At 37.5% G+C, this 15,073-nt stretch overlaps 1 pseudogene; it reads right to left on the bottom strand.

The window, feature by feature from the left end:
• Positions 1-2,060: 2,060 nt before the first annotated feature.
• LOC143407566 (dual specificity protein phosphatase 7 pseudogene) overlaps positions 2,061-15,073 on the bottom strand; it is a 65,252-nt pseudogene continuing 52,239 nt past the window's right edge.

The raw sequence follows: 15,073 nt of genomic DNA, 5'->3' as shown, positions 1-15,073 counted from the left end.
CCCTGCCTTCTGACCCCTTTAGGCCCATGGGAATGAGACCCATGTTCAAGAATGAAGCTGTTTGGTACTTCTTCTGGAGGCTGCAGGTATCACTGATTTTTTTTCTGAGTTCTTGTCTGTCTGAGTTCTTTTTTTTCTGAGTTCTGTCTCATGGGATCAGAAACTAAAATCCATGCATGGTGGCAAAGGGAAAATATAAAAAGAGTAAGATTTGTTTACATGAGAGAAGAAAGATGGAGTTTCTGTAATGCCAGGATCTGTCTGGGGACTTATATGATTTCTGGGTAGGGGCATTGATCGGAGTCCCTGCTAATATGAGACAAAAAAATAAACCACCTAGCAGTGGTCTACTTTATGCTTTGACTCTAACCTTGCTGCTCTGCCACTGCAACCTGTTTTTAAAATGGACATGTTTCTTTCTCTTCCTCTCCGCCTGCTCCTCCCTAATCTCCCTCCTCCACCCCCAAACCCAGGAGAAACAGGATTACCTTTCTCTCCCATTTTTGGCAGATTTATCTGTCCTTGAGTACACACCCATAATAAGAATGAAGTAATCCAGACTTTGGGGATGGTACCAAAAGATCTCAGAAATGACTAATTCCCAAATTAACAAGTGAATCACAACTCCAACTGAGAATATGTGGAAGGTAGCCTTTGCATCACCTCTATAAAAACCCCCTGTTCCAACTGATGGGCAGAATTACAGCCTTTGGGAAAGGAGTCCCCTGAATTTCTCCTTTGCTAGCAAGACAATGAACCTTCTTTTTCCTTTTTCTCAAGACCATGTCTTTATTATTGAATTGGTATCAGAAATAAAGACTGAGCTTTGGCAACATATTTGGGGATCTGGATGGGACCCAAGAACAGCCCCATTCCAGCTTTCTTGGGTAGGCTTGGGTTTCCAAGGAACCCCACTTCAATGCTGAGGATGCAAGGTGCTGGTGAACTTGAGAGCCAACTGTTGGAGAGTTAGAAGATGAGTGAGTTTGCCTCACTCATCTTATTCCCGTGAGTAAAGGGAGGGACTGAGGGACCATCCAAGCAGGTGTGGAAGCTCCTTTTGCTTTAGGGAACTCCTGCTGTCTCTCTTTGAATGGTACATATTGTTCCATCATAGCGCACTTTGAGAATAAGGAAACAACTCAGTAAAGTCAGGACACCCTTGGCCATTTGTAAGTCCCCTGGTGTGCATGCCAAGACCATTGATTCCACACATCTGGTTCCTCTTCATGGAAACATCTGGTTCCTCTTCATGGAAGCATCTGGTCCCTCTTTATGGGTCCATCTGTGGCCCCACTGGTGTAGGAGTCATGGTTAAGTGGGACCGAGAACCTAGGGATCTTTTTGATCTGTTCTAGGTTCTCATCTGTTCATTGGCCATGGGTTTGGGAATTTACTATGGTTGTCTGTTTTTGTTTTGTTTGTGTCAGTTATTACCCATTTTAAGACATGGCTAATACTGCATTGATCCTATAGGTAATCTGTTGCAAAAGATATTGGCTGGTCAATTTAGAGTTTTCTACCTGTTGGCCATGGGCCATAGTTTTGGGGGCTCTTCTCCAATTGTCTTTCACTGTGTTTCTTTTTTGTATAATCTTGCAATTGGAATTGGTCTGTCAGAAGTAAAGTGAATTGAAGAGCCACCTATAGGTATAAGCCTAAGATAATCTTTTATTGTAACCATCTGTCTTTTAGATAGCATTTTGGATTATTATACAATCTTGCATTTGTTGTTGTTCTATCAAAGATAAAGTATATGGAAAAAATTTGTATGTGCATGTCTGTTTTAAATTCCCATCTCTCAGCTGTGGTTTCAGTGATCCTCTGATCCTCTCTCATCTTTTTTTTTTTTTTTTAATCTGTTACTGGTCCTTTAAGACATGGGGCATGCTGCATTGATCTTACTGGTAGTCTGTCTCCCTCTTCCTGCCCCCCCATCCCCCTCTGTTTTAAAATATATTTTTAGTTGTAGTTGGTACAATATCTTTATTTATTTTTATGTGGTGCTGAGGATGGAACCCAGTATCTCATATGCTCAAGGCAAGTGCTCTACCACTGAGCTACAGCCCAGGCCCCTCTGGGAGTGGAGAGATCTTGGCTGAATAAGCCACCTATAGGTATAAGTCTGTCAAAGAGAAAGATGGTTTATAACACAATTTGGCCTTTGAATTGTTTTTCTGGATTATTATACAATCTTGATGTTGAAGTTGGTCTTTCAGGGGTAAAGTATATGAAAGAGATTCTGTATGCACATTCATTTATGCAGTTGCATGATAAGGGAGCTGAACTGCCAGGAAGTTGAAGGTACCAAAAGGCACTGCCTCTAGGTGTGTAAGGTAGCAAAAGCCAGAAGAAAGGGTTAAAAAAATTTAAGTCTTTTAAGCCCAGTGCAGGCACTCCAAGCACTGTTTCTCAGCCTGGCCCCAGGCATTTCCAGATGGTCTCACTGTGGTCAAGTACACTAGCTCTTTTTTTTTTTTTTAAAGAAAAAATATTTATTTGCGATATAAACAAAGCCGGGTTGCTGGTTCAGGATCTGAACGGGTAAGGCTGGCTGGCTGGCTGGCTGGCTGGCTGGCACAGGGCTGCCATCCAGTTCGGTGGCACTGCTGGGCAGCTCTTGGTCTGACTCGCCATAGGAGCAGTCAGAGCTAATGCACAGGCCCCGCAAGCCCAGCGCCGAGGTGGGCGGCGACCCGCTGGGCGAGGACGAGCTATCCACATTGGTCTCACAATGCTCCGAGTACTCTGTCTGGAACTTGTTGAAACCACCTTGGAGGTAGTAGGCCTGGCAGCCATCGTCGCGTAGTTTCTGCAGGAGCAGTCCAAGCACGGAGGCCGGAGCACCGGGCTCAGGGTTGCCACTCGGCTGTGGCCTGGTCGTAGAGCAGCACAGTGGCCGCTTTGCAACGCGTGGCAAAGCGCTCCTCGTCGGGGTTGGGGATGATAGAGCGAATGGGCAGACTGCCCTTGCGCAGGCGGCGCAGCATGAGGCCCGGGATGGCCAGGTTGAGGGCCTTCTCAATGTGCGACGACTCAAGAGCTCTTGGGGTCGGCAATCCCGAAACAGAAGGGACCCGCCACCGCTGTCTCCAGCTCCTCCTGCAGCCACTCGGCCGCTCTTGCAGGGCATGGCCCCGCCCCCGTCTCCGCGCCCGACGCGGTGCCTGAGCTCGACTTAGACCCGGCACCGGGCTCGGACCCGCCCGGGTGCCCCCCAGACGCCGCCGCCTCCCCTGAAGTCGACACGTGCACCCGCGCTGGTTTTTCAAGGGGAGCGCGGATAGCCCAGAGCCGAGGCCGGGGAGTTTTGCCTTGGCCGCGCCCTTGTCGCGCGGACCCAGCCAAGTTTCCGGGCGCCTGCCTCCCAGCGAGCTGCGTGCCTCCAGGCCTCAGTCCCACCCGCCTTCCGCGCGCGCCGCAGGCCCCTTACACTAGCTCTTACCTGGAAAAAAAAAAATCCCAGAAAAAAACATTTCCTGGGATATAGAAAAAGAGCAAAAGAAAATGGGCCTCTACCCTGCCTTCCAGCCCCTGCTGACCATGAAGGTAGAGGATTCTGTCCACAAAGGATGTGGAAGTGGGTTCCAGCATTGTCAATATATGACTTGGGAACAGGAATAGACTCTCCTTTAAAGATCTTACTGGATCTTATTCATCACTGGGGCAGAACAACTCTTATTATAACAGTATATCATCAAACTAAATGCCTGGGGAGACTGGCAGAATAAATAACTGCACCCAGAAAATAAAAAGACAGACCAACCTTGTTTTGTAGGTAGCCTCTGTAAAAAGATCTTCATGGAAGCCTAAAGAAAAGGATAAAAATGACCTTCTCCATTGCATATTGATATGCCTAGTGTAAGAAAAATGCCCCAAAGGAGACTCTGTGTACAACAAACAGTTAGGAACTCATATAAAGTTGATGGCATCATTGTAATGATAAGGTGGACTGGTCAGCCTCGAAAGTATCCTGTGTTCCAACCCCTTGAATGCCACCTGGGAAGGAAAAGATTGAGACACAGTTTTCGTGTATGCCAGATTGTCTTATCCCTCTCCTGGGATAAAATTTGTTGTGTTAACTAAATGCACAGATAACATTCATAAGGATTATCTCAAAATATGAATTTAAAAAAGGGTCCAAAACTAGAAAAGATAAAAGAAAGTTATAGGTATGGAAATATATTTTGTACAGAAAATTAGAAGGTAAAAGAAATGTTTCTGGATGAAAAAGTATTTTGTCTGGTAAAGAAATATTCTTGGAGGTGAAAGACCTCTACAATGAAAACTACAGAATGCTAAGGAAAGAAATTAAAGAAGAACTTAGAAGATGAAAATATCTCCCTTGTTCTTGGATAGGCAGAATTAATATTGTCAAAATGACCATACTACCAAAAGCATTGTACAGATTTAATACAATTCTGATCAAAATCCCAATGACATTCCTCATATAAATAGAAAAAACAATCATGAAGTTATCTGGAAACATAAGAGAACCAGGATAGCCAAAGCAATCCGTAGCAAGAAAAGTGAAGCAGGTAGCATTGTTATAGGGAGTTGCCTCAGAAAACACTCTAAGTCCTAATTCAAACAAAAGAGACCTTTATTTACCTGGCCAGGGACGGCCTCCCTCCCATAGAGACTGATGCTCTGTGGGAGAACAGCAATTTCCTGGCCTGCTCTTGGAAATTTAAGGATGAATAAAACACCACAACTGGGGGGTGGGGAGGCTTTTCTCAGCATCATGCAAGCAAGCAAGTTACAGGAGCTTAAAAAAAAAAAAAAAAAGGCAGTTAGCTTAATTGCATCTCTAGTACAAACAAGTGTTAGACAACCATATCCTGAATTTTCAGCTGAGTTGGGGTGATAATCTATTTTAAAGTCATGTAGACCTATAAACGTACTCAAACCCAGGATGTAGCTCACCATGACCACCACTATAACCTAAGCTGGTTACATTCTGTGGGGTACAAAGTACAGAAAAACAATTTTTATAAGAAGACAGCTTTCATTTCAGTTTCTCAGAAACAGTTCCTGTAACAGTTTTTATAGAAGGCAGCAAAATGGAGTCTTAGGCCTATCTATGAGAGTTCTTGCTTTATAATTGACTTATTTCACTTATCAAAATTTTATATCTATAGTCTATACTTTTTACTAATCTACAACCTATAACTTACCCTCTTACTGATTTTGTTGATTAGTTTACACCACAACAGCATCACTATACTAGACCTTAAACTATACTACAGAGCAATAGTAACAAAAATGGGATGGTATTGGCATCAAAATAGACTTGTACAGTGATATAGAATAGAGGACACAGAGACAAACCCCCATAAATATAGTTATCTCATACTAGACAAAGGTGCCAGAATCATATATTGGAGAAAAGGTAGCCTCTTCAACAAATGTTGCAGGGAAAACTGGAAATCCATATGCAGCGAAATGATATTAAGCCCCTATCTCATGCATAAAACTCAACTCATAGTGGATCAAGGATCTAGGAATTAGACCAGAGACCCTGCTTTTAATAGAATAAAAAGTAGGTCCAAATCTTCATCATGTTGGATTAGGCCCTGATTTCCTTAACAAGATTCCTACAGCACAAGAAATAAAATCAAGTATCAAATGGGATGGATTCAAACTGAAAAGCTTCTTCTCAACAAAAGAAACAATCAGTGAGGTGAAGAGAGAGCCTACAGAATGAGAGCAAATTTTTACCATATTACATCAGACACAGCACTAATCTCTAGGATATATAAAGAACTCAAAAACATAACCCCCCAAACCCCCAAATAATCCAATCAATAAATGGGCCAAAAAACTGAACAAACATTTCCAAGAAAATGTTATACAATCAGTCAACAAAAATATGAAAAAATGTTCAACATGTCTAGCGATTAGAGGAATGCAGATCAAAACTACTATAAGATTTCATCTCACTCCAGTCAGAATGGCAGCTATTAAGAATACAAACAACAATAAGTGTTGTTGAGGATGTGGGGGAAAAGGCACATAGGTGAAACTGCAAATTGGTGCAACCAATCTGGAAAGCAGTATGGAGATTCCTTAGAAAACTTGGAATGGAACCACCATTTGACCCAGCTATCCCACTTCTGGGTTTATACCCAAAGAACTTAAAAATAGCCTATTATAGTGATGCTATAGACATAAATGTCTATAGTAGCACAATTTGCAATAGCTAAATTGTGTAACCAACCCTCACACCCTTCAGTAAATTAATGGATAGGGAAACTTTGGTATATATATACACAATGGGATATTATCAGCATTAAAGTTGAATAAAATCATGACGTTTGCAGGTAAATGGGTGGAATTAGAGAACTTTCCCAATTAATGCAACTACTTCTAAAGAATAAATCTGTTTGCTCTAAATGCAATGATTCAGCTGTGGAATGTAAATTGTTAATGTTTAATGAAAAACCCCTTGTAGGAAAAACAGTCAAGGAAGTTTTTTGAGAAATTAAATTAAAATCTAGAGAAGAAGAATTAATGTAAAGAAGACAGATTAGTGCTTAGTATTGGGCAACTTGTTCTTGTTCCTGTGCACAATGGTTTGGTGCTCTTGCTCTTGTTTGATTAAAATTAGTAGCCTCTCTTTTCAAGTTAACCACTTACCATAACGTGGCACCGATTCTAGTCAGTAAGTCAAGAAAGAATAGTCAAGGTATAGGCCAATAGTCTGGGACATTTCTAACTATTATTAAAAGCTAACTAAGCAGAAACAGCTCAAAGCCAAATGCGAACTGAAAGTAAAAATGCTTGCTTATGCATAAGCCAAGATACATTCTTCTTATCTAATTGTAGCTACGTAATATTTTCTTTGAATAATGATTTCAGTTTTGTAACCACAAAGTACTGTGAGCCTGCCAAAATGAAAAGTATATATGATTAACTTCACAAGTAAAGATTGGGATTCAGCACCTTCAGTTTTGTGTCTGTGTTGTTTCTCCACCCCCTTTCGCCATCTCCTGACCATCCGTTCATCTCCTGAGACCCTCTGTTGCAGCTGGACTCCGACACAAAGGCCAAATGTTCTCTCAGATATTCAGATGCTAACATACACTAAGGGAGGGGAGGGAAGAATGGAAGTTCAATGAGTTTCACAAAGGGGACTGAAAGCAAGAAATGGGCATAGGAAGAAAGAATAAATTGGATATAACTTCCTATGTTCACATACGAATATGTGAAATATGTGAAATTCCACATCATGTTCAACTACAAGAATGGGATCCTAATTAGAATGTTATACTCCACATATGTATAATTTGTCAAAATATACTATACTCTCATGTATATGAAAAAAGAGTAAATAATAAAATGACTGAAAAATTCTGAAAGAATTTTCTCTAAAATCAGGAATAAGAGAAGGTTGGCCATTCTCACTACTCTCATTCAATGTATTCCTTGAAACTCTAGCTAGAGCAATTAGACAAGGAAAGAATATTACAGGGATACAAACAGAAAAAAATGCCTCTGAGAATGACATGATCCTTTACCTAGAAGACTAACCCCCCCACAAAAAACCCTCACCAGAAGACTTCTAGAGTGGATAAATTAATTTAGTAAAGTGGCACAATACAAGACCAACATACAAATATCAATCACTTCCCCACATTCCAATAAGGAATCTGCAAAGAAATAAATCAAGAAAACTATCCCATTCATAATTACCTCAAAAAAAAAAAACACTTGGAAATAAACCTAACCAATGAGATTAAAGACCTCTACAATGAAAACTACAGAACACTGAAAAAAGAAATTGAAAAAGATCTTAGAAGACAGAAATATCTCTGATGTTCTTGGATAGGCAAAATTAATATTGTTAAAATGCCCCTACTAACAAAAATGTTACCTGCATTAAAATACCCATGACATTCTTCATAAACATAGAAAAACAGTCCTAAAATCCACCTGGAAGAATAAAATACCCTGAGTAGCCAAACCAATAGTGAATAAGAGCAAGACTGTAGGCATAGCAATACCTGATCTGAAATCATAGAGCTGTAGAAACAAAAAGCAGTATGGTATTATAATCAAAACAGAAAAGAAGACCAATGGAATAGAATAGAAGTCAGAGAAAAATTGACATAGTTACAGATATCTGATCCTCAAAGAAAGTAGCAAAGTATATGCAGGAGAAAAGGCACTCTAGTCTTCTAACAAATGGTGCTGGGAAAACTGGATATCAATGTGTAAAAGAAAAAAAAAACTAAATCCCTCTTTCACCCTGCAAAAGACTCAGCTGAAAGTGGACCAAAGATCTAGGAATTAGACCAACAATTTAACAACTGCTAGAAGAAAATATAGGCCCAAGACTCCAACACATTGACAGAGGCACTGACATCCTTAAGAAGATTTCTAAAGCATAAGAAATAAAAACAAGAATAAGTGGAATGACATCAAATTAAAAAGCTTCTTCACAACAAAGGAAATAAGAATGTGAAAATAGAATGGTAGAAAATCTTTGCCAGTTACTTTTCCAAAGGGGGTTTAATATACAGAATATACAATTAAAAAATTATACTAAGAAAACTTCAGCCCAATATCTCTAATGAATATAGATGCAAAAATCCTCAATAAAATTCTGGCAAATCGGATACAAAAACATATCAAAATGATAGTGCACCATGAACAAGTGGGATTCATCCCTGGGATGCAAGGTTGGTTTAACATACGGAAATCAATAAATGTAATTCATCACATCAATAGACGTAAAGATAAGAACCATATGATCATCTCAATAGACACATAAAAAGCATTTGACAAAATACAGCACCCCTTTATGTTCTAAACACTAGAAAAACTAGGGATAATAGGAACTTACCTCAACATTGTAAAAGCTATCTACACTAAGCCTCAGGCCAGCATCATTCTAAACTGAGAAAAATTGAAGGCATTCCCTCTAAAATCTGGAACAAGACAGGGATGCCCTCTCTCACTTTTATTCAACATAGTTCTTAAAACACTGGCCATAGAAATTAGATAGATAAAAGAAATTAAAGGAATTAAATAGGAAAAGAAGAACTTAAACTAGCACTATTTGCTGATGATATGATTCTATACCTAAAAGACCCAAAAAACTCTACCAAGAAACTTCTAGAACTAGTAAATGAATTCAGCAAAGTGGCAGGATATAAAATCAACACCCATAAATCAAAGGCATTTCTGTGTATCAGTGACAAATCCTCTGAAACGGAAATGAAGAAAACTACCCCATTCACAATATCCTCAAAAAAAATACTTGGGAATCAACTTAACAAAGGAGGTGAAAGATCTATACAATGAAAACTATAGAACCCTAAAGAGAGAAATAGAAGAATAGAATAGAAGATAAGATGGAAAGATCTACCTCGCTCATGGATAGGCAGAATTAATGTTATTAAAATGACCATACTACCAAAAGCACTATACAGGTTCAATGCAATTCTGGTCAAAATTCCATTGGCATTCCTCATACAAATAAAAAAAGCAATTATGAAATTCAACTGGAAAAAAGAGACCAAGAATAGCTAAAGCAATTCTAAGCAGGAAGACTGAAACAGGTGGCATCACTATACCAAACCTTAAACTATACTACAGAGCAATAGTAATAAAAACAGCATGGTACTGGCACCAAAACAGGCTGGTAGACCAATGGTACAGAATATAGGACACAGAGACTAGCCCACAAAATTACAACTATCTTATATTAGACAAAGGTGCCAAAACCATGCACTGGAGAAAGGATAGCATCTTCAACAAATGGTGCTGGGAAAACTTGAAATCCATATGCAACAAAATGAAATTGAATCCCTATCTCTCACCATGCACAAAAGTTAACTCAAAATTGATCAAGGATCTAGGAATTAAACCAGACTCTGCGTCTAATAGAAGAAAAAGTAGGCCCTAATCTCCATCACGTGGTGCTAGGCCCCAACTTGCTTAATAAGACACCTATAGCACAAGAATTAAAACCAAGAATCAATAAATGTGATGGATTCAAACTAAAAAGTATTTTTTTTCTCAGCAAAAGAAATAATATGTGAGATGAATAGGGAGCCTACATCCTGGGAACAAATTTTTATCCCTCACTCACCAGATAGAACTCTAATTTCTAGGATATATAAAGAGCTCAACAAGATAAGCATCAAAAAAAAAAAACCCAAATAATCCAATCAATAAATGGGCCAAGGACCTGAACAGACACTTCTCAGAAGAGGATATACAATCAATCAATAAATATATGAAAAAATGCTCATCATCTCTAGCAATCAGAGAAATGCAAATTAAAAGACACCATCTCACTCCAGTAAGAGTGGTAGCCATTATGAAGACAAACAACAAGTGTTGGCGAGGATGTGGGGGAAAAGGTACACTCATACACTGCTAGTGGGACTGCAAATTGGTGCAGCCAATTTGGAAAGCAGTATGGAGATTCCTTGGAAAGCTGGGTAGAACCACCATTTGACCCAGTTATTCCTCTTCTCAGATTATACCCAAAGGACCTAAAAACAGCATACTACAGGGACACAGCCACATCAATGTTTATAGGACCACAATTCACAATAGCTAAACTGTGGAGCCAACCTAGATGTCCTTCAGTGGATGAATGGATAAAAAAAGTGGCATTTATACACAATGGAATATTACTCAGCAATAAAAAAGAATAAGATCATGGCATTTGCGGGTAAATGGATGGCATTAGAGAAGATTATGCTAAGTTAGACAATCCCCAAAAAACAAATGCCAAATGTCTTCTCTGATATAAGGCGGATGACTCAAAATGGGGTTGGGAGGGAGAGCATGGGAGGAAGATTACCTCTAGATGGGGAATAGGGGTGGGAGGGAAATGGAGGGAGAAGTGAAATAGCATAGATGGTGGAAGGAGACCCTCATCATTATACGTTATATTATATATAAGAATTGTAATGCAAAAAATAATAATAAGAGAGCTCATGTATAATGGCATAAATTGGCGTGAACATACTTTATATACAGAGTTACGAAAAATTGTGTTGTGAATAGATAATTATGATTGTAATGCATTCCACTATTGTCATGTATGTAAGAAATAAAAAAAATAACAATTACGTTAAGAATAACCAACAAGAAGTAACCCATTGAATAAATGGTCAAAAGAACTAAACAGACATGTCTCAAAAGAAGAAATACAAATGATCAACACACATAAGAAAAAAATGTTTAACACCCCCAATGGCAACCTTAAAAATATAAATAACAACAAATTCTGGTGAGGGTGTGGACAAAAGGTATGCTCCTAAATTATTGATGGGACTGCAAATTTTACAACCAGTTTGGAAAGCCACATGGAGATTTTTTAAATGGCTAGGAATGGAACCACCATATGACCCAGCTGTACCACTGATATTAGATCTTAAAGCACATCAAAGATTATTAGCAGTGCAATTTATAATTGCAAGTTCTGAAACCAGCCTGAGTGCCCATCAACAGATGAATGGGTAAAGAAGATGGGATGTATGTGGACAGTGGATTTTAACTCAGCCATAAAGAAGAATGAAGTTATGGCATTTGCTGGTAAATGGATGGCACTGGAGAACACCATGCAAAGTGAAATAAGCCAGAATAAGAAAATCAAGGGTCAGGTGTGCTCTCTCACATGTGGAAGCTAGAGCAAAATAAGGATCAAAAATGGCAATCCCATGAAAATAGAAGGGAGATCTGTGGAAATGAGGAGGGACTAGAAAAGGGAGAAACTACAGAACGAAATTGAACAAATTATTGTATGTACACATGGGTACACCAAAGTGAATTCCAACTTTATGTACACCTATAAGGGAACAATTTTAAAAACATTAATAGATGGCAGGTGAGTAGAGTAAGGGAAACATGGGGAAGGAGAAGGGGAGGGAAAAGGGAACTACTGGGACCTGAAATGGAGCAAGTGACATTCCATGAGAGTGTGAAATCTATCAACAGGAACCCTGACCTGATATTATGTATAACTATAACGAACTAATTTAAAAAGTATAAAAATTTGAAAAACACAAATAAGTCATTTTAATAAGTCATTAAAGTCATGATTAATTCCACCAAACTTTTAATGGCAATTCAGTTGTTGGCTGTTATTTAAACAGCTGGCAGTTAGATAGTTTAAGTATGCAAAATTAAAGACTTAAGTTTTCATTTGTAAAATCTACTTAAGACATAGTTATGAATACCAAGAAACAGTTATTATTTTGCATTTCCAACATGATAATTAACTTTGTTTTATATTGTTTGTCCCTTAAAAAGCATTAGAGCTGTTACTACTTTTGTCTTTTTTATCTTCCTTTATGAATGAGTGATTTATAAGTCATGACTACTGTGGTTTTTTTTTTTTTTTTTTTTTTTTTGGATACTGTGGGTCTGTGTTCAATGTCTGTCACCTTTTGTTCTTCTGCAAATGCCTTACCTCTCCTTTGTTTCTGAAGACTGGTTTCGTGTATTCTGGGTGTTTTTTTTTTTTCTTCCTTCAGCACCTTCAATATATGATTCCACTTTCTGCTGCCTTTGGATTTTTCTGCAGATAAGTCTTAGGATGGGTGTATCGAACTCCTTTATATGTTACTTCCTTCTATTGTTGCTTGGATGATCCCCTCTTTGTCCTTGACCTTTGAGAGTTTCAATATAATCTTATATTGGGTGAACCTGATTGCTTAACTTTGAACTTCCCGTGTCTGTATATTAGCATCTTTCTCTAGGTTTGGAACATTTTCTGTCATCATTCATTTGAATAAACTTTCTGTCCCTTCAGTTATGATAGAGTCTTTGGTTGACACCAATGACAGGGGGATTGGACTTTTGATGGTGTCTCTTCAGAAACAAAGGAGAGATTAGGATATTTGCAGATGAACAAAAGGCGACAGACTCATTGAACACAGACATACATTATGAGACAACCTAGAAGAAAAAATGCCAAAATGTACATTGAGAATCTCTAAAGGTATAAAATCTACAATTATGGGTAAATGTCCAGAATATTCAGAACTCCCTAACACAGTAATCATGAACTGTAAACACTTATTCATAAAAGAAGATTAAAAGACAAAACAAATAAAAATAACAAGAACTACAATGATTCTTTATGAAACAAACAATGTAAAATGATGTCTACAATGATGTTGGAAATGCAAAATATTTTAACTGTTTATTGGATGTAGAAATCTTCTTCATTCTCATTATTTCTGCCTGTTTGTGTATTTTCAAGTAACCTGTCTTTGAGGCTATTCTTTGAAGCTACTGAACTCTTCCTGTATTTTGTATATTCTGATATTGGTGTATTATATTCTGTTTTTCCCTTTGTTTATTTTATTTCTTAGCTCCAGGATTTTTGCCTAAATTTTAAAAAATCAGAGTCATTTTTACATTAGCCAACATATTGAACTAACCAAGATGTCCATCAGTGGATGAGTGGATTGATAAGAAGAAAATATGGTGTGAATATACAATAAAATATGATATAGCAATCCAAAAATAAAATCATAGTTTACAGCAAAATGTCATATAGATTATCATCAGACATATGTTACAAAAGTTTTCATGTCCAATATGCAATAGGAAGTAATTAAAATATAATATTAAAATATAATTATAAATTATGGACTTATGAATAAAATATTAAAATATAGTATTACAATATAATAAATATGTGGACATATGAAAAAATATTAAAATATTAAAATATGATTATAAACTATGGACTTATGAATAAAACCTTTAAATATAGTATCACAATATAATGCAATAAATATATGGACATATATAAAAAGTTAAAATAAAGTATTAAAATATAATTATAAATTATGGACTTATGGATACAATATTACATTGCAGTTCATACATATATATGAACATATTTAAAATCTGTGTATCTTCCAGTGAGTCCTCCTTTGGAGATATCTACTTGACTTATTAGTAGATGATGGGGGTGCAGGTCTAAATAGTCCATATTGTAATTCAGCAGTAGCTTAAAAGAAAAAGAAAATGAAAATATCACATTCCTTATCTGAAAGATTTCATAATTGTCTAAATAAAGGTCAGTAAGTTGAGAATATTTTTATCAGTGATAATAAATGAAAAATATGTATGTTTATAATACCAACTTGTGACTAAATATAATTCAATTATACTTGACCCAGAATTAATTTTCATTGGGGCTAAGTATTAGAGCTTCTGGTTTTCCCATTGTTTATTTATACAACAAATGTATGCTAAGGGACTACAACAAGCACTGGAATGACAATATGAAGGTGATAGTGTCCACCGTTCAACAATTGCATGATGTGATCCTCCCCACCACCCATCAACTGGCAATTCACATACAGAGTCATGGATACTATGACTGGTATAAAACATAGCACACTATAAGAACACAGGGAAGGGACTTTGTCATTGTAAATATTGCAGTCTTTCTGGTGGAGGTGATCTGTAAATGGATACCTGAAGGATAAGGAGAAAGTACACTAGAAAGAGAGAAGAAGTACAATGCAAAGAGTTAGAGGTGGAATTACAAGTAATCCAATTTGGCTAGAAGTTATAAAAAAGAGACAGGATAGGATAAGAGAGAAAAATGAAGTGGGATAACCTGTCAAGAATCAAACTGATTTGTGCTTTTTTAATTTCCAGGTTTTGGAATTTGGAACTTTTCCTGATAGCCTATGGTAAATCATTCTCATTACAATGTAAATGACAGTAGATTTAAAGGGGCATTTGTCAATAACAGGTAAGGAATTCTAAATGCTTGCCAAAGTAGCTTTTTGGCCAAATCTGAGAAGTTGGTGAAAACTTTGTTTTCCAAGAATAGTTTCAGTGTGCAGCCTGACAGTTTCAGAGATGGCAGAAGTAAAGAAAGTGTTGAACTAAGAAAAGAGAAGCATATACTTTTGAGATTTTTAAAAGATATGAAACATGAATAAATGAGGAATAAGTATGTTCTTCATTAGGGGTGTTTTCAACATCCTTTGACATAAGGAAAATAATTAGTTATTTTTTATTTGAAAAACCAGTTCATCTATATTTGATACACAAATTTTGGCAACGTACCTTCACT

The sequence above is a fragment of the Callospermophilus lateralis genome, chromosome 9, assembly GCF_048772815.1.
Source record: "Callospermophilus lateralis isolate mCalLat2 chromosome 9, mCalLat2.hap1, whole genome shotgun sequence".
Classification (NCBI taxonomy): Eukaryota; Metazoa; Chordata; class Mammalia; order Rodentia; family Sciuridae; genus Callospermophilus; species Callospermophilus lateralis.
The sequence above is the reverse complement of the archived record's forward strand: the minus strand, read 5'-3'. Positions and strand labels throughout refer to the sequence as shown.